The sequence below is a fragment of the Manis pentadactyla genome, chromosome 3 (assembly GCF_030020395.1).
Source record: "Manis pentadactyla isolate mManPen7 chromosome 3, mManPen7.hap1, whole genome shotgun sequence".
NCBI classification, from domain to species: domain Eukaryota; kingdom Metazoa; phylum Chordata; class Mammalia; order Pholidota; family Manidae; genus Manis; species Manis pentadactyla.
In genome coordinates, this window is record NC_080021.1 from 10746325 (window position 1) to 10771056 (window position 24732).

The 24732-nt window shown below is 39.4% G+C and overlaps 1 long non-coding RNA gene across 9 annotated transcripts in view; it reads left to right on the plus strand.

Moving 5' to 3' along the window:
- The first annotated feature begins 1674 nt into the window (after window positions 1-1674).
- The window catches only part of LOC118915123 (uncharacterized), a 73072-nt gene continuing 50014 nt past the window's right edge, over window positions 1675-24732 (plus strand). For 2 of the 9 annotated variants that reach the window (XR_008996132.1, XR_005025964.2), the window contains exons 1-4: window positions 1683-2504; window positions 4469-4625; window positions 5467-5556; window positions 6677-6768. This is a non-coding gene — a long non-coding RNA (uncharacterized LOC118915123). Of the gene's footprint in view, window positions 2505-4468; window positions 4626-5466; window positions 5557-5650; window positions 6381-6676; window positions 6769-20294; window positions 20540-24732 lie in introns of all 9 variants that reach the window. The other 7 variants (XR_005025962.2, XR_008996128.1, XR_008996131.1 and 4 more) reach the window with 7 other exon arrangements.

Below are 24732 nucleotides of genomic sequence, written 5' to 3' on the forward strand. Positions count from 1 at the left end.
TGGCACTAGGCCTCTGGCTTCTCTGCAGTGCTCACAGTCGTCTTGGAGCCTCAGGGCGGCCACATCGGTATTTTCTTTAAAGGTGGAACACAAGAGCTGAGAGGACTTTCCTTCCTCCCCCATCTCTTCTCTCTCTCTCTCCTACACACATACACACACACACACACACACACACCTTCCAAATAACAACGTTAAGAATTTGGCATCACTGAAAGGCCTAAGTATGGTATTCCTCTATGCACCTCATTGATAAAGATCAACCCTTGTCTGTGACCTGGGATCCAGGGCTCGCGTCCCTTCCCCCACACTTCCAGTAGTCGTTAGCTTCTTTGGACCCAAAAGTCAGTGGGGAAAGCTTTGTATTCCAGCTTCGTCCATCCTTGTGGGGCCCTTTGCTACTCATTTTCCAAAATGCTGTAGATTTCTAGTCATGGCTGTCTACCCACAGGCCCACCAAAATAACCTGATGGATGAAGGCTTGTCCTGACGAAACCTAGGAATAACTCCTTCATACCTTTCAAGCAAGGCAAAGGAGGTAATTGGATTGACCTCTGAAAGAATGTCCTGTCAGCCACTGGGAGGCAGGCCATGACCTCATACAGGCTACCTGTTGCTGAGACTGATGCAAAAAGTTGCTCCATGAATCATAAATCTTTCACCACCCTTCCTTGAAAGCTTGTCACTTCCTGCCCTTTCCCTTGACGGATGTGCCTGGCTCTCAGTGCTATAAATGTTGAATAGGTTCTAAATGATTAACCAAGGCCAAGAGTTTTCATAAATGAAGGTCACAGGGTGGATTTCTTGAGTGAGCTCTAATTTTCAAGTGCACTTAAAAACAGAGTTCAGGGGCTAATGAATATTGAACACTATTTTTAAAATAATAGTTTATATAGCTGTGCATATTAATAGCGATGGCTGTTAGTATTTATAGCATATCTGCCCTATACTGATTTTTTAAATATATATGTATTCTCAATAATCCTGAATAATAATACTATTAATTAAGTTATATTAATTAAGTTACATATAATAATATTATTAACCCTTAATAATAATACCATTAATAGACACTATTATTCCCACTTACAGATGACAAAACAGACTCAAAGAAGTTGCTACCAGCTAAGGCCACAGAAAGGCATAGCTAATGTTAAAACTAGGCTTGAAGACATGAATCCTATGGTCTTTTTATAAACAGATATTCTGTTTGTTAGCACTTAGTTTCACTATTTTTGTTATCTCTGCATCTCATTAGTTCATTCCTATACCTTTGAAACCTACTATGCTAAGAAACCCAACCTTTCTATTCAATTCAACAAGTATTTATCAAGTATTTGCTACATGTACAACACATGTTGGGTCTTCTGAGCATAAGAAATGAAGGTAGACACTATCTTGTCTCTTAGGTAAACTTTATGTCATCTTGTCTTCTCTTCTAAATATTTCATCTACATTAATTTAAGTTAAAAGCCTTATCATGTATTTATAAGCTACTGTGTTTCTGAAATTTTCACATATTATTTTATTTAATCTTTGAACAACTTTTCAACACTCAATTTATAAAAGGAAAGTAACATCTTCCAAGGGTCAATTCAGGTACATTTTGAATCTAGATCTTTCCAGCTCCTGATTTTAGGGAACCTGAACATTTGTCAGTGTCTGAAGGGGTTGCTGCTAAAATCCTGCAGTATCAAAGAAAGCAGTGAACAACAAAAATTATCAATAGTGCTGGGACTGAGAAGCCCTACGCTATACTGTAAGGGTTCCTGAGAGCAAAGATTACAGCTTACAAACTTTTAGTGCCAGAAATGATCTTAAAGATTGTTGAGACTTATTGCCAGCATTTAATCAATATATTACTGAACTTCTGTTATGTGTGTGCAGGGATTTGCTTTATTCGTTCACTCAATTATCCAGTATTTGTTGGAAGCAGCTTTTCTAATCACTGGGAATTACACATGTGTACTTGGTGGTCTCATAAGTGCAAAGGGCCTTTCTGAGTTTGGCTGATTGCAGAGAGAGTACAAGTGAACCCATGTGGTTCTCTGAGCTCCAGTTCAATAAGATGATTGTAGTGTTGTAGTAAGAGGATATTGTTTGGCTTTTATCTTCCAGTAGCTTCAAGAAAAGGCAGGAAAGAGACAGATAGGAGGCAGTGACGTGGTGACTTCCTTCTGTGCAGCCCGAGGTCCTGAGCACCTAGAAAGTCCGGCGACACTCAGAGCACAGGCAGGTTGCTTTGCTGCTGAGAGAGTTCGAGTGCGGCCCTGAGCAGGAGAAGGTGAGCTTCCTCCCCGCGCCCTACCCCAGAGCGCCCTTCCGCTTGGCCACCGTGAGGGCACAAAACAGTCACCAGGAAGACTCGTGCGCTCAGAGGAGCAGTGTCCTCCCAACAGCTCTGGTGACAGACCATCGTAGCAGTTGGGGGGCCCTCAGCAGGAGCTGAAGCAGAAAACTGAGAGGCCTTATCCCTCAGCCCCTGAGGTACTCGAGACATTTCAGAGGTAAAAAAAAAACCACTTTGAGAAGAGATGGTTAGGCCAGCAACACTGGAAACCATAATAGTCTGAACAAGCATGGTAACGGGCTGGTACTGAAGTTCAAGGTCTCCTGGAACCTGGGATATTTGATTTCTTACGTTAAAGATATAGTCATGTCACAGAGGATTGACAACACATTGGGGAAAAAGTAATATTGAAGACTCTCTTTCTTTTCTTTTAGGGGGAAGTTTTAATTACCCAGCACTATTATATATGGTCCCTCTGCTGGCTAATTGTGTATAGCGTGCATTATTCTGCTCAACTGTCTCCACAACAATTAAAGGTGGATGTCCATATATTCATTTTATAGACAAAGAAACTGAAACCAGACAATTCAGTTTATAAATAAAGAAATTAAAACCCCAAGGTCAAATATTTCCCCAAATTTGCCAACTCTCTTTTATTTCTGGGCCTTCATGTCATCTGTCTTTTCTTGCTGGGACCTTTCTTTGATGGCTGACACCATCACTCTTTGATTGACTCGTACCCATCTAGTAACCAGCTTAAAGGCTTCTCCGACCCTCTAAGCCCAGGTCAATTTTCTGTATTATATGCTCATAGCACTGTATTTTTCACTTTGTGTAATAACCATAAACTTAATTATTACTCTTGATGGTTTACATTTTGTTAGCATTTGTTTTCTCTACTAAATTAAAAGCATCTTCAGGGGAAAGAACCATGACTTGTTTGTTCACCTGGGTCTCCTCAGTCTTGGTACAGTGCCAGGAACAGAGTAAGCGCTCAATAAATCTGTGCACAGGCCGCCTGAGGACTGAAGCTGCCCCACCAGTGGGTAGAATTTCGTTTGGGCACAGGGAATGCAAAGGATGCCAAAAGAAAGAGTTGGGAACTTAAATGGTGACCAGACATAAAAGGTAGAAGATAGTGGCTGAAGATTTTGGGGCTTTGGTTGGTGGACTTTGGGAGGCATCAGTGATTTAGCTCAGGTGAACAGCATTGTGGCTCCGCTGCTGAGAGATTCTCCTGGGAGCTACATGCATGTTGGATCACATGAGGAACAAGCAGAGATGGAGAGACCAACTAGGTGGCCATTGCAGTCATTGTCATTGGGGATAATGGGGCCCAAAGTGTGAGGCAACTGACCCCACAGGGAAGGGACTAGGGCGGGAGTGATGACAGTGACCTTGCTGACAAGGGAGAAGCCAGACCTGCTCAAGCAAGGGAGAACACGCTGTCAGAGGACATTCTCTGATTGCCAGACCTGGCTGCTTGCAAGGGCAGTGAGGTCATAGACAGAAATACGAAACTCAGGAGAATAAAGAGTTTGGGAGAAAGGATCATTCATGTGCTGGCTGTTCCCCACAGATCTGTCCTGAGCGATTGTCTCTTCCTTTTCCCTTGATTCTTTCCTCATTGTCTTCTTTCATCTTGGGGCTTTGGAAGGGAAAGTGGAAGCCTGAGTAGTATCACAGGACAATGGTGCAAGCAAGGTTTGAGAATTAAGTATATCTAGGCTCGAATCTTGGTTTTACCAGTTTTTCCTCTGTGTACCTTTGGGTAATTTTGGTAAACCTCAGGAAGCCGCAGTTTCCTCATCTATAAAAAAGGAGGTAGAGTATTTTCATAGTGCAGCTATCATCTGGGTTATTTGTGATCTATTCATAGCTCCTTGCGTATAATAAGCCATCTGTAAATTCTTGATGAGTTAGGTATTTCCAGTGGTGCAGAGTTATCTATTAGGGTCACTGATGCTAAATGAGGTTCTTTCACATCAACTTTCCTGTAGAAATGTCTTTCCAAATTATGAATCATTATGCTAAAGAATTACTGTCTTCAATGACTGCTGCTCACATAAATGATATTATTAGTAGTATTAAAAAATAAGTGCTTATTATGGGTAATGCTGGCTCCAAGGGCTTTTGTTGCTTCTATTTCCTTTTATTTCTGTGCTATGTATTTTGATACAGCAGGAAGAGTGTGTCAGTTAGCAATTGCTGCATAACAGTCACCCCACACTGAGCTCATGATTCTTCTGGTCAGCACATTTGGCTGGGCTTAAATGGGCATCTTTTCTAATCTAAAAAGTTCTGGCTCATCTTGGTTGGATCTACTCATCTGTCTCAGGTTAGTAAAGAGTAGGTCGGAGCTGACTAGTCTGAAATGAGGTGGCAACTGGTCTTCAAAGGTGGTCCCCAGTGAATTATGCCTCTTGGTATGCATGCCCTCCAAGAGTTCCCTCTCAAATTTGGGCTAGTCTTGTGGCCCCCTCCACCAAGAGAATGCAGAGGAAGTGACACTGCTAATTGAGGTCTAAGCCTAAGAAGCCTGATAGCTTCCACTTTTGCCCTTCTGAGAGCCTTGAGCTGTCATGGAAGTCCAGCTATCATGCTGGGAAGACTGCATGGAGATGAAGCAGAAAAGTAACATGGAGAGGCCTTGAGATGGGAGAGAGAAGAGAGGAAGAAGCAGCAAGGAGAGGAGAGGAGGTGGGCAGGATTTCAGGGGGGACAAAGCGAGGGGAGGGGGGAGTGAGAGAGACCCATCTGTCCCAGCACCTCAGCCTTCCCTACACCCAGACACTCCAGCAAGCCGTCCGGATGTTCCAGTGCAGCTGAGTCCCAAATAACTGCAGTTCCAGACAACAAGTGAAACAGAAGAACCCGGCTGAACCCCATCAACACACAGATAAAGGAGATAATTTATTTTTAAAAATCATCACATTTTAGGGTTGTTTGTTCGCAGCAATAGATAACCAAACCAGATGGCCCCACTCATATATAGCTGCCTTTCAGCTAGTGAGGTCACAGGGGTGTCTGGGGCACATGTCTCTCCTCACTGAGTGGGGTCGCCAGGTTTGTTCTCATAGTGGCAGCAGGGTTCCAAGAGAATAGGTACAAGTAATGGAAGTCCTCTTGAGGTTTGGACTCAGACTTGGCACAAAGTGTCTTTCCCTGCATTCTTTCAGCCAAAGACAGTCCTGGGGCCACTCTGGATCCCGAGGCAGAGAGATAGATCCTAGCTCTTAAGAGGAGGTGCTGCAAAGTCACATTGCCAAGTAAGTGGGAATGCAGGGAGGGATGAAAAGTTGCAGTTATCCCTTTTTTGCAATCCACCATGTAAAGCAATGCTTATTATAACCATCTTTACAGATGATGACACAAGGTTTTGAAGAGGTTAATTGACTCACCCGAGGTCTGACAGTAAATGTGTGATGTTGGGATTCCTGAGTTTACATTCTATCTCTTCCATTATGTTTCTTCTATGCTCTAGTAATTCTTTTGTTGCTGTTATTTTAGCTCCAGAATCTTTCCCAAATGAATCGTCAAGTGTATTCCATGCATTTTTGTGATGCTCCATAATTTAAAAATGAGAAAGTTATGGTTACATGTCTGAAACTTCAAAGTTGGATGTTGAATGCATTAACCTTTAAGTCACAACTGTCCAGGGAGCTGTTAACTCCCCCTCTTGAGCAGCTGGGCTTGTCACTAACACTACTCGGCTGGCTTAGTCATCAGTGTTCTTTATTAACTGCTAAACAATTGGTTCCAAATGAAAGTTTATAGAGTTACTGCTGAAAAGCTGCAGAGGGCCCTAGAGACTTCTGATGAGTTGACTCACCTCTTTTCTACCATTTTCTATGCCCATTTTCATGATGTCACTAGAACTTTCTCAGCTAATTTAAAAAAACAATTTGGTCCAATGTGACCATTGATAGAGTTGCATAGTGACTGCATCTGTGCTTGATTAGTTGGCCATCATTATTCATATTTTTCTGATGGGTAGATTAGGTCAGGAGACTGCCTCTTTTCTCCCCTCAGGGAGAGCCTATGACCAGCATCAAGCACCTGCAGGTCTCTCTGCTTCACACTGTAGCCAAAGGTATATTAATTGGTCTGAGTTACTTCCAGAAAGTCACATTGACAATGAATTATAATTTGGCCAAAATCCTGAATCTCCAAAATCCTCAAATCCTATCCCTCCTATCAGGGTCCTGAAAAGAACATGTGTTCTGAGGATAAGGCTAGGCAAAATGTATTTTTTAAATCATAAGGCTTTAGCTTAAAAAAGAAAAATAAGCTTTGACCTCCCCCAGGAAGCAGGGCCAGACCCAAGGGAGGGTTCTTCTATGCAGGTGAGAGACAAGGGCCAAGCAGCTGCCCTCCCCTCTCTCCTAGGCCTACACTGAATACCTTCTGCAATGATGAGGAAAGGGGAACCAAAGAAGACAAGATGGTGTGATCCCAAATCCTGCTGCACACCCAACTGGGTGAGTTGCAATGGGAAATCACTACTGGAGAGACTAACGAATGACCCGGATACCCACAGACGACCTGAGGGTTTATTGGGACTTACATACAGGAGTCTAGGAGTGGCTGGCTTAACAAGGTTGCACACTGCTGTTGTAGATGGAGGGAACTGCTACGATGGGGTGAGGAGACAAAGACCACATGTGTACCAGGGTCGAGGGGACACAGACTGTGTGCTCTGCAGGAAGCGATCATCCTTGTGCCACTAGTGCCCCAAGGAGCAAAACCTTGGTCAGAGGGGTCTGCTTCCCAACAAGATGTTTCCCTTGATAAGAGGGGCTTGGATATGGCCAGTCCCAGGCCGCCAACATACTGTATACCTAGCATGCCACCAAAGGAAGAGACCATGTGGACATATGGCTATTCTGGGACAAAAGGCTAGAAGCAGGCAGTGCTCGTCCCCACAAAGACCATCTCTCAGATTTGTAGCCTTGGCCCTCTACCCTGAGCCTTCTAGAAGAGGAACAGATTCCAAGAACAGCCCCACACCCTACTTACTTCACCTGCTTCATGGAGGTGAGACCATTTCAGGAGACAGTATCACCACTCTTTCATCACCTGGACACTATGACTTGCTTGCATTGAACCCATTCTTGTGGGTACAAAGAGAATGAGGAGGGTAAAGAGTAGACTTGGGCTCCCCTGAGAGATCACCACATTCGCAACCTAGAATGATACCAAGTTCCTCGAACTCCTTTCCTCCTCCTCTTTCCTAGGAGGTGACTTCAGTCACGAGCAGCAGGTTGGTGAGCCCTGGGTTTGGGCTGCAGAGCTTTCACTTTCTGTCTCTTTCCCGCCTATAGAACTGAAGTAACTTTGTTCTTTTCCATCTAAAAATATTGGCAAGAACTGTGTTTTATGTGAGAATAGCAAAGACGGCCAGGGGGGCCGGAATGGTGTTTATGGTTCCCTCTGCTCTGGATCACCATTTTTCATCTCCGCTGCCCTCTTGACCATGCAGACATGATCAGGAAGCACTTGCTTTTTTTTCTCCATTCTTGTGTGTTTATGTCTATCCTAGATAATTTATCCATTGATATCAACACTTAATGGTATTCCAGTTTGCACTGAGATTAACTGAATTCATAAACCAAAATGTAAAAAATGAAATCCTTTGCAAAGAAGAGGCCAGAATCACGAATGCCACCTGATCTGGAGATTTAAAGCTTGCACATGGTCCACACAAGGTTTGAAAGGGTCCCTGGACTGAGTCTGACAGGTCTACTCATGGTTTTGAGGCAGCATGCTTACTTTAGCAGGAGAAAGTCCTATGTGGATCCTAATATTTATAAAGGGAACAGTTCCTGGCTCTCAATAAACAGTATCAATAACTAGTGCTGGTAGTAATGACAGTAATAGCTTTCTCTGAATAAGTGCGTCTAATAGCAGAACCAGTAGCCATAGTCATAATAGCAACACTGAAAGTAGCAGTGGTGCTCACAGTAATAATAGTAATGGCGATGGGAACACTAGCGGTAGAAGTTAGCACTGGAATGGTGGTAAAAACAGTGGTTATCTCCCTTGCCACTCCACAAACACAGCTCCCACCTTCCTGTTTTTACTCATGATGTTCCCCCACTCCTTTTTCTTCTAAAGCTATTGAAGTTCTAAATATTTTTCAGCATTCACTATAAAGGCATCTCTTCTAGGAATCCTTCCTTGATTATATAAATTGGAATCAATAACTTCTCATTTTTCCTCTCCCAATGATTTGCTCATACCTCTCTTAGAGTTACCAGTTAATAAATTTACTGAAATCATCTGATTATTGTGTTAGTTTCTCCTTATATTATAAAGGAAGTTACTGTCTTCTAACTTTTCTTGACTAAAAAGTCTTAGCGCAATATCTTGCCCACCATATGCAATAAAAGTTTATTGAATTAATGAATAAACAATTAATGAATGTGAACTGAATCCAATGAAGGTTATATCACAGAATGAAAGAAATTCTCAATGACGAATGAGATTCCTGAAGTATCAAGTGTGATATTTCAACATATAGCAGCATTCCCTGTTGCAGACAGACTTTACTAATTAATATTACATATTCATTCAAATGTATCATCATGAAATCTAATTCTCTCCAATGATGACTTGAACTAGTCAATCTGAATACATAGGTTATGTCCATAAAATACATAATAAAATCTAATTCACTCCAATGATGACTTGACATAAGTAATGTACTTAAAATACATGACTTAGGTTAAAGTGTGCCAAGAACAAGCACTAAATTGGCATCATTTTAATTGTAGCAGTTGAAGCATGTGGGTGGTGGGTGATAACTCAATTAGTGAGCACATTGTCATTCTGGGTTCAGCAGAATTAATAGTAGTTATATATTTGATCCAATATGAAAAGGGTGGTTAACATATGTCAAAATGTTAGAACTTAGAATTGTTCCTTTAATAGAAACAATTAATTTTTGTGTATAATTATTCATAAGCCCTTTATTAATTAAAGTTCTGAAAAGAGGCTCCATGTCTCAGTGAAATGTGTTGAAATACTCTATACTTCCTGCACACATAGAACAGAGAACTGGATTTTAGCAAACAAGGTTCTCCAATCCCAGGGATCCAATCCTTTTAGGTAAGAGAGTTTGTAGAATATTAAAGAGCAATGATTTCACCTGACAACAAGTGTTTGGTGAACATTTAGAGATTCATAACCAATGTTTATAAATGATGCATTTGTTTATAATTTGCCTTGTTACTAAAAAAAATCTGGGTAGGTTCCAAGATTATATAAAATACCAGAAGATGAAAATAGATGAGATTAAATTGCATGAGTGAGAAACAAGAGTGAAAAAGAGTGCAAGTATGACTTAGAACAGCAATCAAGTCAATGGAAACGTGGCCTCCATAAATGTCTGAAATCTACTACTGTAAGAATGGAGAAGACATGTATGCAGTTCTGAGATTTCTAGCAGCAGCATAAGAAAAGACTTCTGCTAAATCCTAGTGGTCAAAACAGGCAAAATGCTCAGAAAAGAGTAATTGACTCAGGCAGAAATGTGCAGTAAAATGCAATGGACAATATCTTTAGCCGCATCTCTAGAGAAGATACAATAAAGAATTTCATAAAGCTGTATCATAGAATATCTTTCAATATAGGTCACAGCATTTGCCCAGTGTACTGAAATAACATACTCTAGCTATAAACTGTTTCTAGATAAAGGAAGCAAAGAGTGGCATGATGCAGTGAGGCAGTGCTGATCTTGGGCCTGGTATTCTTGTGCTCTAATCATATTTGTGCCTTTAATTGGCTATGTGAATCTAGGAAAAACAATTAACCCATCAAAATCTAGAACTGGGCCTACGGCCAAGTCAAGCTACTTTCTACATCTGTTATGAAAGTCGAAATGGGATAATAGTCACAGAGGCTAATACACATTGTAGAAATAAGAATTATTTAATTGTGAAGAAGGAGGTTGTTGTTTTTTTTTCCTGAGAGAATTTCAAGATTCTCTTCTACTTCAGTGATTACGCAACAGAGAAATAAAAGGAGTCTCTTGTAGGATTTCCATTCAAGGGTCAGTTATTTTCTAGACTCTGAGGATGAAACAAGAATATCATCTAGATGACACATCATAGGTATCACAGAAGATAGAGATATATAGACATATGCATATATATATGGAGAGATCTCTATCCCTATTTATTTCAGTAAAGAGGTAATTATAATTCAGGGGCATTAAGTGATATAGTACAGGGTAATTTAAGGCTAAATAACAGGTATCAATTCCATCTGAGAGAAACAAGGAAGGCTTCCTGGAGAACTAGCATCTGACCTGAGACCTAAAGATATGAGGAATGAGCTAGATAAAGAAGGTTCTGGGTGAAGGGAACAGCATACACAGGCAAAGACATGAAGTCAGGGAAGAGCTTGGCATGTCCATCAGATGGAGGGAAGTTTAGCACGGTTAGAGTGTAAGGGGCAGTGTCCATGGACAAAGCTCTGGGGGGATGAAGGAATTAGGCCTTGAAGCTATGTGACCCTTCATAATCAAAGTGTGGTCTGTGGACCACCAGCATGGGCACTGTCTGGGTGCTAATTAGAAATGCAGGATTTCAGATCCTATCTTAGACCCCCTGAATCAGAAGTTACACTTTAACAAGGTCCCCAGGTGACTCATATGCACATTAGAATCTCATATGCACATTAGAATTTGAGAAACTGAGTCTAGACCATACTCAGAAGTTTGAAGTAGGCCTTAAGGCCCTTGGAGATGATGCTGAAAATTTCAAAACAGACTTGCAGCGTGATGGTTGTTACGCTTTGGAAAGCTGCTTTCTGTTTCCTGGGGGGAAAAGGACACACTGCGTAAGCGAGGTCTACCAGTTGTCTGACTCTGCCACCATCTGCCTCTTTCACTCACTGGAAAATTTGCTGCTGGCTGTTCTTTGAATCAAAGCTGAGTTGGCCACTCCTGTTATGTGTATGGTTTGTTGGGATTCAGAGACACCTTTTCCCTGTGATCATTCCCACAGTGGTCTTACCTTCAGGAAGCAGGACACTAGCTCTTACAGATTTGACCAAAAATGATGTCCTGTCAAAGCCTCTTCTTCCCATTTCTGCTCACTGTCTCAGTCAAGACATCCCCTCTTCCTTAGACCTCTGTTAAAATCGTCTTCAAATGCAGTGTTGTAGCTGAAAGACCACTGATGAGCCCATGTTCAAGTCCCAGGTATACCTTTACTCACTGTGCAAACTTGGACAAGTTATTTAACCTTTCGGAGTTAATTCTGGTTAACTCTGGGAAGTTAACCTTTCTCAGTTTCCTCATTCTGTAAAATGGCAATGATAATAATATTGACTTTGAGTGTGTTTCTAAGAAAGAGAGGTAACAACAGTTCAATACTCAATATATTCAGTAGTTCAGTTACTCAGATATGACGCTCCTCTACTTGCCTTCAGTCTCACCCTGCTTCAATCCATTTCACTGCCGATGTCTATTTGTAACTCTTGGACAAGCTTATTGCCCTGAATGCAGCCCTGAGGTGGGACAGGACACAGTCACAGATTACATAGCTGGCAAAGAGAGTTACAATACTGAAAGTCTAAATCAAATAGGGACAACTAGTCAGTGTAATAACAGCCTAATAACATTAGTCAGAAAGGAGAGACAAAGGACAGTTAACCAGTTACCTGAGACTCCAGGACAGGACAAAGGTAAGGGGAAGAAGGGGGTGGACAAGATTCTCTGAAGTGTTAGAGAGTAGCAATTGTTTTTTTAAAGGATGTGTGTGTGTGTCTGGGTGGGGGGGAGTCTTTACTCCCTTCGATATGATGGGAAAGTCTGTGTAAGGGTCATGCTGATTTGGAAAGCCAGAGTAGTCGCCTAAAAGCCAAATTCGAAAAGTCTCCTTTGCTGCTTACAACCTTCAGGAGTTTCTGTAGTATTCCTTATGAGATGCAAGTTGACCTTGACCCAGATTTTGCATATCTCTGGAATCTATGTCTCTCCACTGCTCACTATAGACCCCAGTCCCTAGACCTATGTAAAGAATCACGAATTATTCAACTAATCCTACCTTTCTATGCACTCTCTCCACTGGGAAATTCCTCTCCTGGTGTCCAAGCATACTCCTGACAATCCCTCAATGCTAAACTCAAGTATCAACTTCCTTCTTGAAAGATGTGTTCCTTTCTAGTAGAATCAGTTCCTTCCTAATATGTATACCTCAAAGAGCTCACATCTTGCTTCTTTTAGAGCAGCTATCATTATGTATGTATGTATGTACATATGTATCTATATTATAGGTATGTGTATTTATCACTATATATGTAAATATGTATATATGTTTTTAAATCCCTTTTCCCTCCAACAAGCAGAAGGACCTGCTGCCACCAACCCTTACTCTATTCAAGGTGAAATGCAGACTTACTGTTTCTGAGAATTGACTCACTTGGGATGGGGATGTAGATTAATTTATTTAAACAGACGTATGACAATGTTTCTTGAAAAATAATTTTAAAAACAGCAAACGAGAAGAAAGACAGAAATACTGAAAGAAACCAAGAAAGAAAGAAAGAAAGAACAAGAAAGCAGAGCTTATTCTACCGTATAAAAGCCAGTTGCTTTCTGGATGGATGCGGACTGGCAATTATGATTTTTCCTACGGTAGCTAAAAGGTAGCATTGTCCTTTGCTTGTGTTCCTGCTTTCATTCCAACCTAAGCTGCAGCTTAGAAGCTGGGAGATAAGCGGGCGGCCCTCAGTGATGTTAAGCAGAGAACATCTTCCTCCACCATGTGCCAACAGCTATTCAAGCAAAGCCAGCCTGACAGGAGGACTCGGGCCAGTTGTTATAAATAGTCCAGCCATCTGGCATCCCAAGAACACAGCAAGGGGCACTCTCTCCTCTATTCCAAATCGAGTCTTGATTCAAAACTCACCTCACTGGGGACAGAAGCAGAAATGCTGACTGCTCGAGCCTCCTCTTTTATTCCAAGCTCCCATTTGCTGCCCTCTTGTTCACCACTGGCAGTGCCAAGAGGTGCCTTGGGTGTGTGTGGAATGGTGATGAATCTCTTTGCATAATCTCTATCAGAACCTCTTTCCTGCCTCTGGAATTGTAATTTTTTTGCAATAATACAATAAAAGATTTCAATATAATAATGCAATAAAATATTTTTTACTGTAATAATAATAATAATTCTAAATATAAGTCATGAACTTTTTAGATGTCAGGATAAATTCCCTAGTACTCCTTACAACCAGATTGCCTCATTTCTAATGGTCATTCATCCTTTGCAGAAAATCTTGACCTGCCATTGCTGTTAAATTTTTTTTCACAGTACATTTTCTAGAATACTGTGGTAGTCAATAAATGTGTTTACTGAAGAAATCATTAGGCCAGTATAGAATTCCATCAAAACATTAATTTAATACTTTGAGAGGGATGGTAGTGCAAAGACAAAAAGGACATTAGTCTTTGCCAGTAGAGTTTCACAGTTTTGGTAAGGTATAGAGAAAAAACCCTACAAGTATCCCGTCACATACGTATTGCTTAGAGATGTGCTCAAGGGCTGGAGTAGCATCACAGGTGAAAGTTCAAATCCATGGATGTGGAAAATCAGGGAAGATTACCTGGAATGGTAATGTGCTGGACTCATCTCCACAATATGAGTAGAAATTGGCCAGGCAGAAAATTACAGAAGGGTGTTTTCAGCAGAGGATGCAGTGGGAGCAAAGTTGTTGGGATGTGAAATATTATCAAACATTTGAAAAACTGCTGGCGGCAGGTTTTTTTTTTAGCTATTATATTATATATACATTATAGCTGGAGAGAAAGTGGAGATCAGGGAGTGGTAGGGGAGGAGGGTGGTGAGGAAGGCAGGGGCAGATCACAGAGGGTCTGTAGAACGGAGAGACCACCACTCAACATGTGAAGCCAAAGAGAAGTCATTTAAGTGAGCAAGGGCAAGGCTGGTCAGGCCCAGCTCTTCAAGTAACGTTGACTGCTGATTTCATACAGTGTGTCTGGGTCAGCAATGTTTGGGGGAAATACGTGAGTTACATAGAGTTGGAGTGGATGGTCATCAGCGCTGGAAGCATCATTATCCCGGCAAGGCTGTTGCTTACTGGCTGGCTTTCAGAGGCTGTGCCTTAGCAGGAGTCCACTACGGATTGGCTGACCAGCAAAGCGAGGCTGTCACTGATTGGCTGGTTCTCAGGAGCACCCGCCTTGCAGCAAGTTTCATTAAGGATTAGACTGAGGGGAGTTGTCCCCCGTCCAGCAAGTTTAAAACCACTTCTCATTTACATCACGGTAGTCTGCCCCTAGGGGTGTTTGGAGACCTTGTCCGTCTTGGTCTTACGGGCAATGAGGAGCCATTGAATAATTTTGAGAAGGAATACAATTTATAATTTGGAAAGATCATTCTGACCTGAGCAGGGAGAAGAAAGCAGATTCAGATTTGACTTTTAGAAGACCAAATCAGCAGGACCTTTTAACAGACTTTCTCATCAAATCCCAGAGAGTAAAGACCCCCTCCTTAAAAAATAATATTGCTCTATTTAATATCGATTTTACTACAATAGTTTACTGTGCTTTGTACTGGTTTGTTACATCTATTTTTAACTCTAAAAGATTTTTCACGTTATGTTTTAACTGTCTTTTAAAATGGCAACTAACTAGAAGTTTTAAAAGTCTTTCCTGAAATACCTATCTTCTAAATAGAGCATCAAGTCCTTTTATGTTTATTCTGATTATTGCTATATTTGGGCAGAGTTAAACCATTGTACTTTCAGTTTTCTATTTAGCATAGTTCAGGTCCTCTGCGAACAGAGCCTGAGGCAAGGAATAAACAGCCCAGCTCTCCCTGGGCGGTGCCTTCCCAAGGTGGTGAGAATGAGCGAAGGTGATGCCTTCCCACACTGGCTCCCGCGTCACTGCCAGGAGCTGCACAAAGACATAGTCAGGAGCTCAGCAGGTGCCACCGCAGGGCTCCAAGATGCTCCATACAGGCTGTTTGGAAAGAACAGTACTTAGAATAGAATTTATCTACATCCTCCCTCCTGTCTCCTCTCCCCCACCAGTCAGTGCTCACACAAAAGGAAGCCGAGTCCCCCTCACTCCTGGGATGTGCCATCCAGTCCTTTGGCTGGAGAAGCAGGTCCCGCACCTGCGTTGTGGGTGTGTGACAGGAGCCAGCCACTTCAGCTGCAGCTTGTTGTCTTGGATGGCAGCACCCAGGGGGCCTGGGGGTGGTCTGGCGGCTGACAGTAGGTGGGGACCCAAGACAGGAATGCCTCATGGCATCGGAGACCCGTGACACACACCGTCATTTTCTAAATTCAGTTTTTCTCTTTTCTTGTCTTCATTTGGATTATATCTTCTCTTTCTCTCCTCTACTGATTTAGTAGCTATGTGTACGTTTGTTTTTATTATGAATTATCCTTAAATTTTAACATATATATTTGATTTAGTAAAGCTAAAACTTAAAACGATAGCTCTCATCTTCATCGAGTCCTACAAAAATTTGAGGGTGCTTGATTCCAATCTCCTCATCTTCCTTGAAAATATTGTCTATTATTTTAGTTATACCACACAATAAAGTCTATTATTATATGTTGCATGTTGGTATAATTAACCAATATTTCTGTTGTTGGGTGTTTGGGGCTTTTGTATTTTTGGTTTTTTTTTTTCCTAAACACAGAATCTTACATTTTCCTCTTTTACCTTAAGCTCATTACTTCCTTTTTATCAATGTCTCTATCTGAGACTTGTTTAATTGCTCAGGAATAAGCTATGAATCATCCATTCCCTCAATTTTTGTTTCTGAAATTTTTATTTTCTCTGAAAACATCTTTACTTTTTCATCCCTGCTGAATGTTATTTGAATGGAGGGAATCAATTGCAGACGGGGGAGGTACTCTTGCAAAGTGGGTTTTGGAATCAGACTATCTGGGTTTGATTCTCAGTGGTGCTTCATATGAACTATGGCAAATGAGTTTTCAAAATTAAATTTTCTAGTTATTTGTCTTGTTTCTGATGTATATGAAATTGTCATGTGTATATTGACCTCAAATCCAGTCACCTGTTTAACTCTTTCTATTTTAATAATTCATATAAATTCTTGGGTCGTTTCAGTATGGATGATCCTACCATCTGCAAAAAAGTCATTCCAATAATTTTCAATCATTTTGCAATCAAGACAACATAGTAATATTTGATGCTTAATTCTGAATGCAAAAATAAAGAGGTCTGATAATGCCAAGTGGTAGAGAGGAAATACTGTGACAGGATATCTCATTAACTGCTGGCAAGAGTGTCAACTGCCACATCCATTTTGAAAAACAGTTGACATTATTGTGTAAACTGCAGACATTCACATACTCTAGGGTTGAATCAGTTCCTTCATAGGTACATATTTAAGAGGAATTCATGCATTTCTTCAGATGTTTATAAGAACAAACAGATAAGGTTCTCTATGGCCATTTTGGTAACAATAACAAAATGAAATATTATGAAGTCTAAATGAATGAATCATAGATGTATGCAATATGAAGGACCCCTAGCAGTATGATATTAAGTAAAAGCATATTATAATTAGTAGTACAGTACTGAGTACAAAATAAATTGCAAAAATAGCAAATGGTATAATACACTTTATTATGAATCTAATAAAGCAAAATAATATACTTACAGAAATGCAAATATTGCAGTACAACGACTTTTTCCAAAAACAAGGTAGTAATCAATATAACATTTAGGATAGTGCTGTTCACACTAGATAGGTTGAGGCAGGGGTTTGGAATAGCAGAGGACCAAATGAGTAGATATAAGTTATAATCAGTGTACTAGTTTCTGTGTCCATGGTGGGCCCATGGTAAAACAAATAAGCAGACACATACGTAAATAAAAGAGGACAATGCATGGACAAATATTGAGAGGGCACCATGAATGAAAGATTATGATTAGTCCAGGACTAGGTACCTGAGGTCCAGACGAAGAAGGAAATTTCTCAACTCTACCCCTTATTTAAAAAAGTAATTCCCCTAGTACTTTTTCTTATCAGAAAACATATATTCCATGTTAAGGAGTTAAGACAACCAATTGAAATTGCAGGCTTTCATTGGCTATAGGTTGTGTTTTATGGGAAATAACAATAATTTATGAAGTTTGAAGTCTTACCCAAATCCTTTGTACAAGTGACCCTTAAAAAACTGATTTTTAAACTGTTAATTCACTTATTGAGGCATAATTTACATACAATAAAATTCACCAATTTAAAATACTCCAATGGGTGAGTCTGAAAAATGTATATATGAATGTAACAACCACAGTCGTGATTTGGAATATTCCCGTCACCAGTAAAATATTCTTGGTCCTTTGCAGTCAATTCCCTTTGCTCACCCTTGACCCCTAGCAAACACTAATCGACTTTCTATTGGTAGAGTTTTACCTTTTCTAGAATTTCATATAAATGTGAAATTACACAACATATAGTAGGTTGTGTCTTGCTGCTTTCACTTAATACTATACTTTTAGGTTAATTCGTGTCATTGAGCATATTACTAGCTTGTTACTTTTTGTTGCAGAGTGGTGTTCCATTTTATGATGTATCACAGATTATCTATTCACCACTTGATCACCATTTGGGTTGTTTCCAGATTTGTACTATTTTAAATAAAGTTACTATCAGCATTTGAGTAAAAAAAATCTATGTATGAACGTGTTTTCATTTCTTTGGGGGAAATAGAGTTATGGGATTGCTGGTTTTATGATAAATGTGTGCTCAATTTTATAGGAAATTACCAAGGTATTTTCAAAAGTGGCTGCACCATTTTTCATTTCTAATAGCGATATGTGAAACTTCCAAATGTTCCACCTCCTCAATGATACTTGATGTTGCTGTTTTTGTTCTTTTTTAAAATTGTTGCCATTGCAGCAGATATGTACCTCATTGTAATCTTAATTTGCATATCTCTAAGGATAGATGATGCTGACCATTTTATCATGTCTTTTTTGCCACCCATATATCTTTATTGCTTCATTTGTTCCCTCATTGCTGAATTTTGAGAGATCTTTGTGTGTTCTGGATATAAGTCTCTATCAGATATATGTTTGGCAAGTATGTTCTCCAGTCAGTGACTGGTCTTTTCATTATATTACCATTTTCTTTTGAAGAGCAAACATACTTTACTTTTATGGAATTCAATTTATCAAATTGTTATTTTATGGTTCATGCTTTTTCTGTCTTAAGAAATTTTTGCCTAATCCAAAGTTACAAAGATATGATGCCCCATGTTTTCTTGTAGAACTTGTATATAGTTTCAACTCTTTATGTCTAGATCTATGGATTTATTTTGAATTAATTTTTGTGTGTGATGTGAGGTAAGGGTCAAGGTTCAGTTTGTTTTTGCAGATGGGTGTCAAGTCATTCTAGTGTCATTTTTAATTTGACTATCTTCTCTCCAAAGAATTACCATGGAAAATCTATCCCAAATCAGTTGGCCATATATGTATGGTCTCCATCTGGAATCATACTGTTCATTTGCCTAATTATCCACCCCTTTACCAGTGCCACATTGTGAGGATATTTTTAATAACAGAAAGAGAGAACAAGATTTTCCATTTTCTTAGAAGTCTCCCCAGTGGACTGAACTGTAAAATGTTATATGTTGTAAGGATATCAAACCACTGCTTTTTCAGAACTAGGGCACAGTAGTGTCTTCTTTTTTCTATATCTATAGAGAAAGAGGGGATAGTGCCTCCTTATAAACCTCCAAATACTTCTCACAGTTTTTATATTGAAATACCATAGGAAAGTATTACAAAGGGGAAAAAAAGCAAGTGTAAAGAAATTGAAAGGGCAGAAGAGAATACTGAGAAATGGACTGTAAATATTTTATCTCCTGTGTAGTGTTCAGATAGAGCAGTTAACCCTTCTGTTCCCTTTTGACCGCTCTCTTTCTCTGGTACCTCTATTTGGTCAAGACATGATATACATAGAGATTATCCAGCAAAAACTTACTGAATGAAATAAAAGGATTAATTATGAAATGAAAGATTTATTGCCCTGTTAATTTTGTCAGTGTATCAAAATGCTACTTTATCTGATGGTGCTAGCTAAATAAATATTGACATGTTTCTCTCCAAAAACAGTGGTAGTAATTTAGTTGAGCAGATTTTCTGAAAAAAGCAAAATAGGAAGTAATGGACCCTATCTGAGAGTATGCTTAAATGTGCTCTTTAAGTCAGCTGCTGTTTGACTACTGGACTAGGAGGGAAGGTCTAAACTAAAATGGAAATTAGAAATGGTGTGGGCCAATCCACTCATTTTATAGAAGTTACAAATAATGAAAATAATAGCTGTTGAGCTGCTTTAATCAGTCAGATGTGTAAAAATAATACTAAGGGAAGTGATAATGCCTTATATTCCCTTAGTGCTTTGAAGTTTAAAAAGGAATTCTGTATCTACAATTTTATCGAATCCTAATGACCGTGTGAAATTGTGTTATTATTTCCATTTTTCTGGTAATAACAACAACAGCTCTCATTATGTGATGTTTGCTATATACAAGGCACTTTCCTAGCAACTCCACATGGATCAGTTTATTTAATCCTCGCAACAATCCTACGAGTTAAGCACTATTGATAGTCTTATTTTTAAAGATGGAGAAAATCAGACGTACCAATGTTAAACAGCCTACCATAGCCACCTAGTTAATAACTGGCAGATGGGACTCAAATTCATCCAGTCTGACTTTGGGGCCTATATTACTAACACTATTAAGCGGAAAGGAAACCATAGCCTTACTAGCTGAAGGAGTCACCTCCATTCTCCTGGCCAGGAAGCAGCTCATTTGGCTGACTCTAGGTCCTCTGCCTCCTCCGCCTCTTTAGGTAGAGATGAGTGCCCTGGGGGGATAAAGTGACTTATCATACTGCACTACTATGCAAAAAGTAAGCAATCTGAGCCAAGAAATCCATAGTCCAGTCTTTGATTTCTTGGTTACTATGCTTTCTTTTTAGGATATCCACTTAACCTGTGTTTGTCACGCTGTGGCATTCATTGGAATCAATAAGCGTGTTTGTTAAACACAAACAGTACACCGCTTGCTCTGTTCATAGTGCTTGTCTCGGATGAACTTTGGCCTTGGCTTCTGACAGCACTGGGGAGCCATTGAAAGGTTTTCATCATGGCAGCTTCATGAAGCATCTCTATTTTGCTTCCTCTGCTTCCCCCCACCACAAACAAGGACCCCCATCTTGGCAAGGTAAGATAAGGCAATACCTTTATCTCAGCGAAAATGACTTCATGCTGTTCTTCAAGGAGAAGGGAATTTAGCTAAGGAAACATCCTGATGTTAAAGGCTGGAGCACTCTTTCAGAGAGTCCTGCCTATCTACAATCAGAATTGCTGTGCAATCCTTGTTTTTGTAACAAGTTCAAAGAAAAAAAACAAAAAACAACCATATCTCTGTTTCTGAATTAACTTGCTGTTCCTCAGGGACAAAAGTTGCATCTTACATTCATTTATGGGGTAAAAAGATCCTAGGACTGTACCTAGTGTGTATAAGTTATCAATCAGTGTTTGATTACGGATGGGGAAAATGACTACGGTGCCGCAAGCTGGGTATTTTGCATACATGAGGTCATTTACTCTTTACGTCAGCCTGGATAGTGTTATCCCCATTCTATAGATGAAGAAATCTCAGAGATGACCTTTTCCAATTCATACAATTCCTCAGCTGTAGAACCGGATAGAAAAAACAAAAGGAAAGAGTGAGGGAAAGAAAACAAGGGAGAAAGAAGGGGTAAAAGGAAGAGGGAATGGCAGGTTTGCAGACATTTGTTTCAGTTCATAACTACAGATAAATATTATTTGCTGTAGTCATTTTTCTAAATGATTACAAAGCCATGTTACTTACATTCCTTCAACTGTTAGAGTAAAGCCAGTGCTTAGGGGAAAGGGGGTTTCCTCTTGGATCCCACCGTGATTTTGCCTCTATGATACTAAACAGGAATGATTTCTTTCCAATAGTAACTTCCAGAACCGTTTACACACACATATGCACAGCCCACCACCACCCCCAGCCCCCGCCCCATGCACCCACACACATACATGCAAACACGTGGGAAAATTAGCAAACTTGAGTTCACCTCTTCAAGAAACAGTCCACACACTGTAATCATTACTCAAGGCAGAAGGATATGGAAGGGGTTTGCTAGGAATCATCGGTTTGGAGTTGCAGAAGTCTGAGTCCATTTGCCCATTCCTGTGTTTATTCAGTGTTTGTTGTTCAATAATATGTGCCAGGCACAAGAATAACTGGAGAGAGCAAAAGATTTACAGTTCCTGAGCAGAGGAAAGCAGCACAGGTCAAGCCTGCAGTTGTCACAAAGCCCGCGTATGCTGCAAAAGTGAATTTTTAAAGCATACAGAGACATCCATGGGAATGAGAATTCAAATAGAAGAAGTGGAAGGGAGCCACATTTGTACAGGAAAATGGAGAGATGTAAACCCTGGGCTCACACAGAGGATCAAACTCTGTAACCTCAGTTTCTATGTCTATAAAATAGGGATCACAGAACTGTCTTGGACTCCCATTGCTGATTAAATTTCATAATGTAAATTGCCTATCATGGAGCCCACCTGAGTGCATGCAAACTACTCAGTGCCTGGGAGGGTAAATCCCATTCTATTGCCTGTGCTCATGCTGTTACAGATAAATCCTGAATTATTATTCCAGTTAACCCATAGATCTGTAAAGTCAGTAAAATTCAAAGGCTGACAAGCCAAATCAAGGGACAGTTTGCAGAAAAGTTTGGACAATAACAGCTGGGCATCCAAAACAAACATATGTGTCCCCAGTACCTAGAGCCATGCCTGACACGTAGAAAATACTTAATAAATGTTTGTTGAATAAATCAATCAATTTATATCCCTTTATCGAGAGCCAAGATCTGTTTACAAAGAAGAACTAGTTTTAAACGTTTAATGATCATCAGTTTTTGTTAATAAATATACAATATACACACTGTTTTTGTCCCATCAGTTAGGAAAAAAATGCAAAAATGAAGTTGTCTCTAGAATCTACAAATTGTAAAATTATCCAGATAAATGAATATAATTATTTCCATAGTTGATTGAGTTTGCAAAAGTAAGAGTTAATACTTATAAAGAAAAGGTAAGCATTGAAAAATGCTACCTGACACATTTTTCCTGCAATTTATTTTTCTATTAATTCATTTTTATTTCCTGTTGGGTTTGCTTTGTCGAACACACCATCATGATTACATTTTGATTTAAATACCAGAATTAGTTTCTTCCATTGTGTCAAGTCTGAGAGAAAAGTGAATATAACATATTGATGTTTATGATTTTCATAGCTGGGATCAATAGCAATAAAAGTTTATCCTTTGAATGAAAATGTTGATTCATGATGCAGTACCAGGAGAATGCCTGAGAAGTTTTGCTTCTTTTTGCACATTCTAAGGGATCTAATGGTATTGCGGCTTAATTTGCCAGATATTACATGTGCATGTAAATGTACACACAAAAACTAGTTACTTAAAGATAGAAATTAATGTCTCCCAATTGGTCTTACTTAAAATACCTACCGAAGTCAGCTCTAGTTCCCAGAGATGCCAGATCATAAAAGATGTACTTGTGGCATGGCTTCTTGTGTCCACGTGAAAGGGGAGATATTTTATAATTGGACAAGGTATTTTGCTTTAATTAATTTCTAATTTCAAGAAGCCATATATATCCATGGTCAAAATGGACAACAGTCCTGAAATTTCCCTGCTACCTGTCAGCCCTGGTTTATTTTTTTCAAGGCTACAACTTCAACAATTCTAGATTTGATTCCTAGTATTTATCTCCATTCCTCAAAACAATAAACTCAGATTTGATGACTATTATTTTTCTATTAGAAAATAGTGTTTGGTTTTTTGAAATGATAATGGGAAAACTAAGCTTTTCTATAACCTACTATTTCCTCTCTTCCATATCTCCCAGTAGTTGTAACACAATACCTTGTTAAATGAATAATCATAAATTGCATGACAATGACTATGCATTGCTGTTCTTTGCAGAACTGAGTGGTGCCACATGATTTTATTGCATCATATCTCCGCTCTGTCATGTCTTCCACATGTCTATGAATATTTTCCACAGGCTAAAACATCAGCCCCCTCTTTCCCTGTGAGCCATCATAATCATCTGGCCTAGTTACTCTGCTGCCTCCGTTATCCCTCAATTTCTCTGGATCATCATCTTTGGACTTCCCTACACTACCTTCTGATGTTGAACCTCCTAGAGCCAAAATCATATGCCTTCATCTTTCTTACATTGTTTATTATTTTCCTTAATATCTTCCTAAGGACAGGTTATAGTCAATACATTTTATATACTACTATGCATCCTTGAAAATTTCTTTTTGCTCCTTTCACAGTTGGTTGATGGGTTGACTTGGTAGAATTCTAGATTGATATTATTTTTATTCATTATATTGAGAACATCGCTATTCTGTCTCCCAGCTTTCAGTGTTATTGTCAAGAAGATGGCTGCTTTGGGGATTTTATACCCTTCATATGTGACTTGTCTTTCTCTTTGGAAGATTTAAACATCTCTTTATCCTTGCTATGCCAAAATTCCTTAATGATGTGGTTGGTATGTGCTTCTTTTTTTCCATTTAGTGCTAGAAACACTCTACTAGAGGCTTGGTTTTTCAATACTGGAAATTCATAGTGTATTATTTGTTACTATCTTTAATTTCCTCTTTTTTGTTTTCTCTATTCACTGTGTCTCACTTAAAAAAAATATTCTTATTCCTTGGGCGTTGTACCTCATGTACTTCCTATTTCTTGTGTCTTGGCTTGTTTTGTGGGGCAATTTTCTCAATCTTATTTTCCAACTTTTGTAATGTTTTTAAAATTTCAGCTATCATATTTTTTGTATTTCAAGTGATTTTTTAAAATTGTCTGTTTCTTTTTTTTTTAAATATCCTCTTCTTATTTCATGAGCACAGCATCATCTTTTAGCTCTCTCAGGATATTAGCTCTAATTGGGGTTATTTTGCATGGAGGTTAGGGATAGTTTACTTTGATCTAGTTGGGATATTATTGCAATTTCTTTCAGTTTCATTTTTACTTGATTATTTTGGTCTTCCATTTGTGTTGGAGGTTTTCCTTAAAAATATCTGGTATTCTGTTATTTTATAGTGAAGAGAAAGGACTGGAAAGATGATTGGAATTTCTGTGTCTATAAGACGGGCTTGTTCACTGCTTGGCATCACTGTAGATCAGTCAAAGTCAGTATTAGTTTCTTGCCTATAGAATTTTGGGTGTCTGACTACCTTCTTTTAGTTTTTCCCATTTTTGTCCCTTTGAGTCCAGGCAGGTAGCATTTCTGCTGGTATAACATTCTCAAAAACCTTATGGAGCTCCTGTGTACATCACCCAG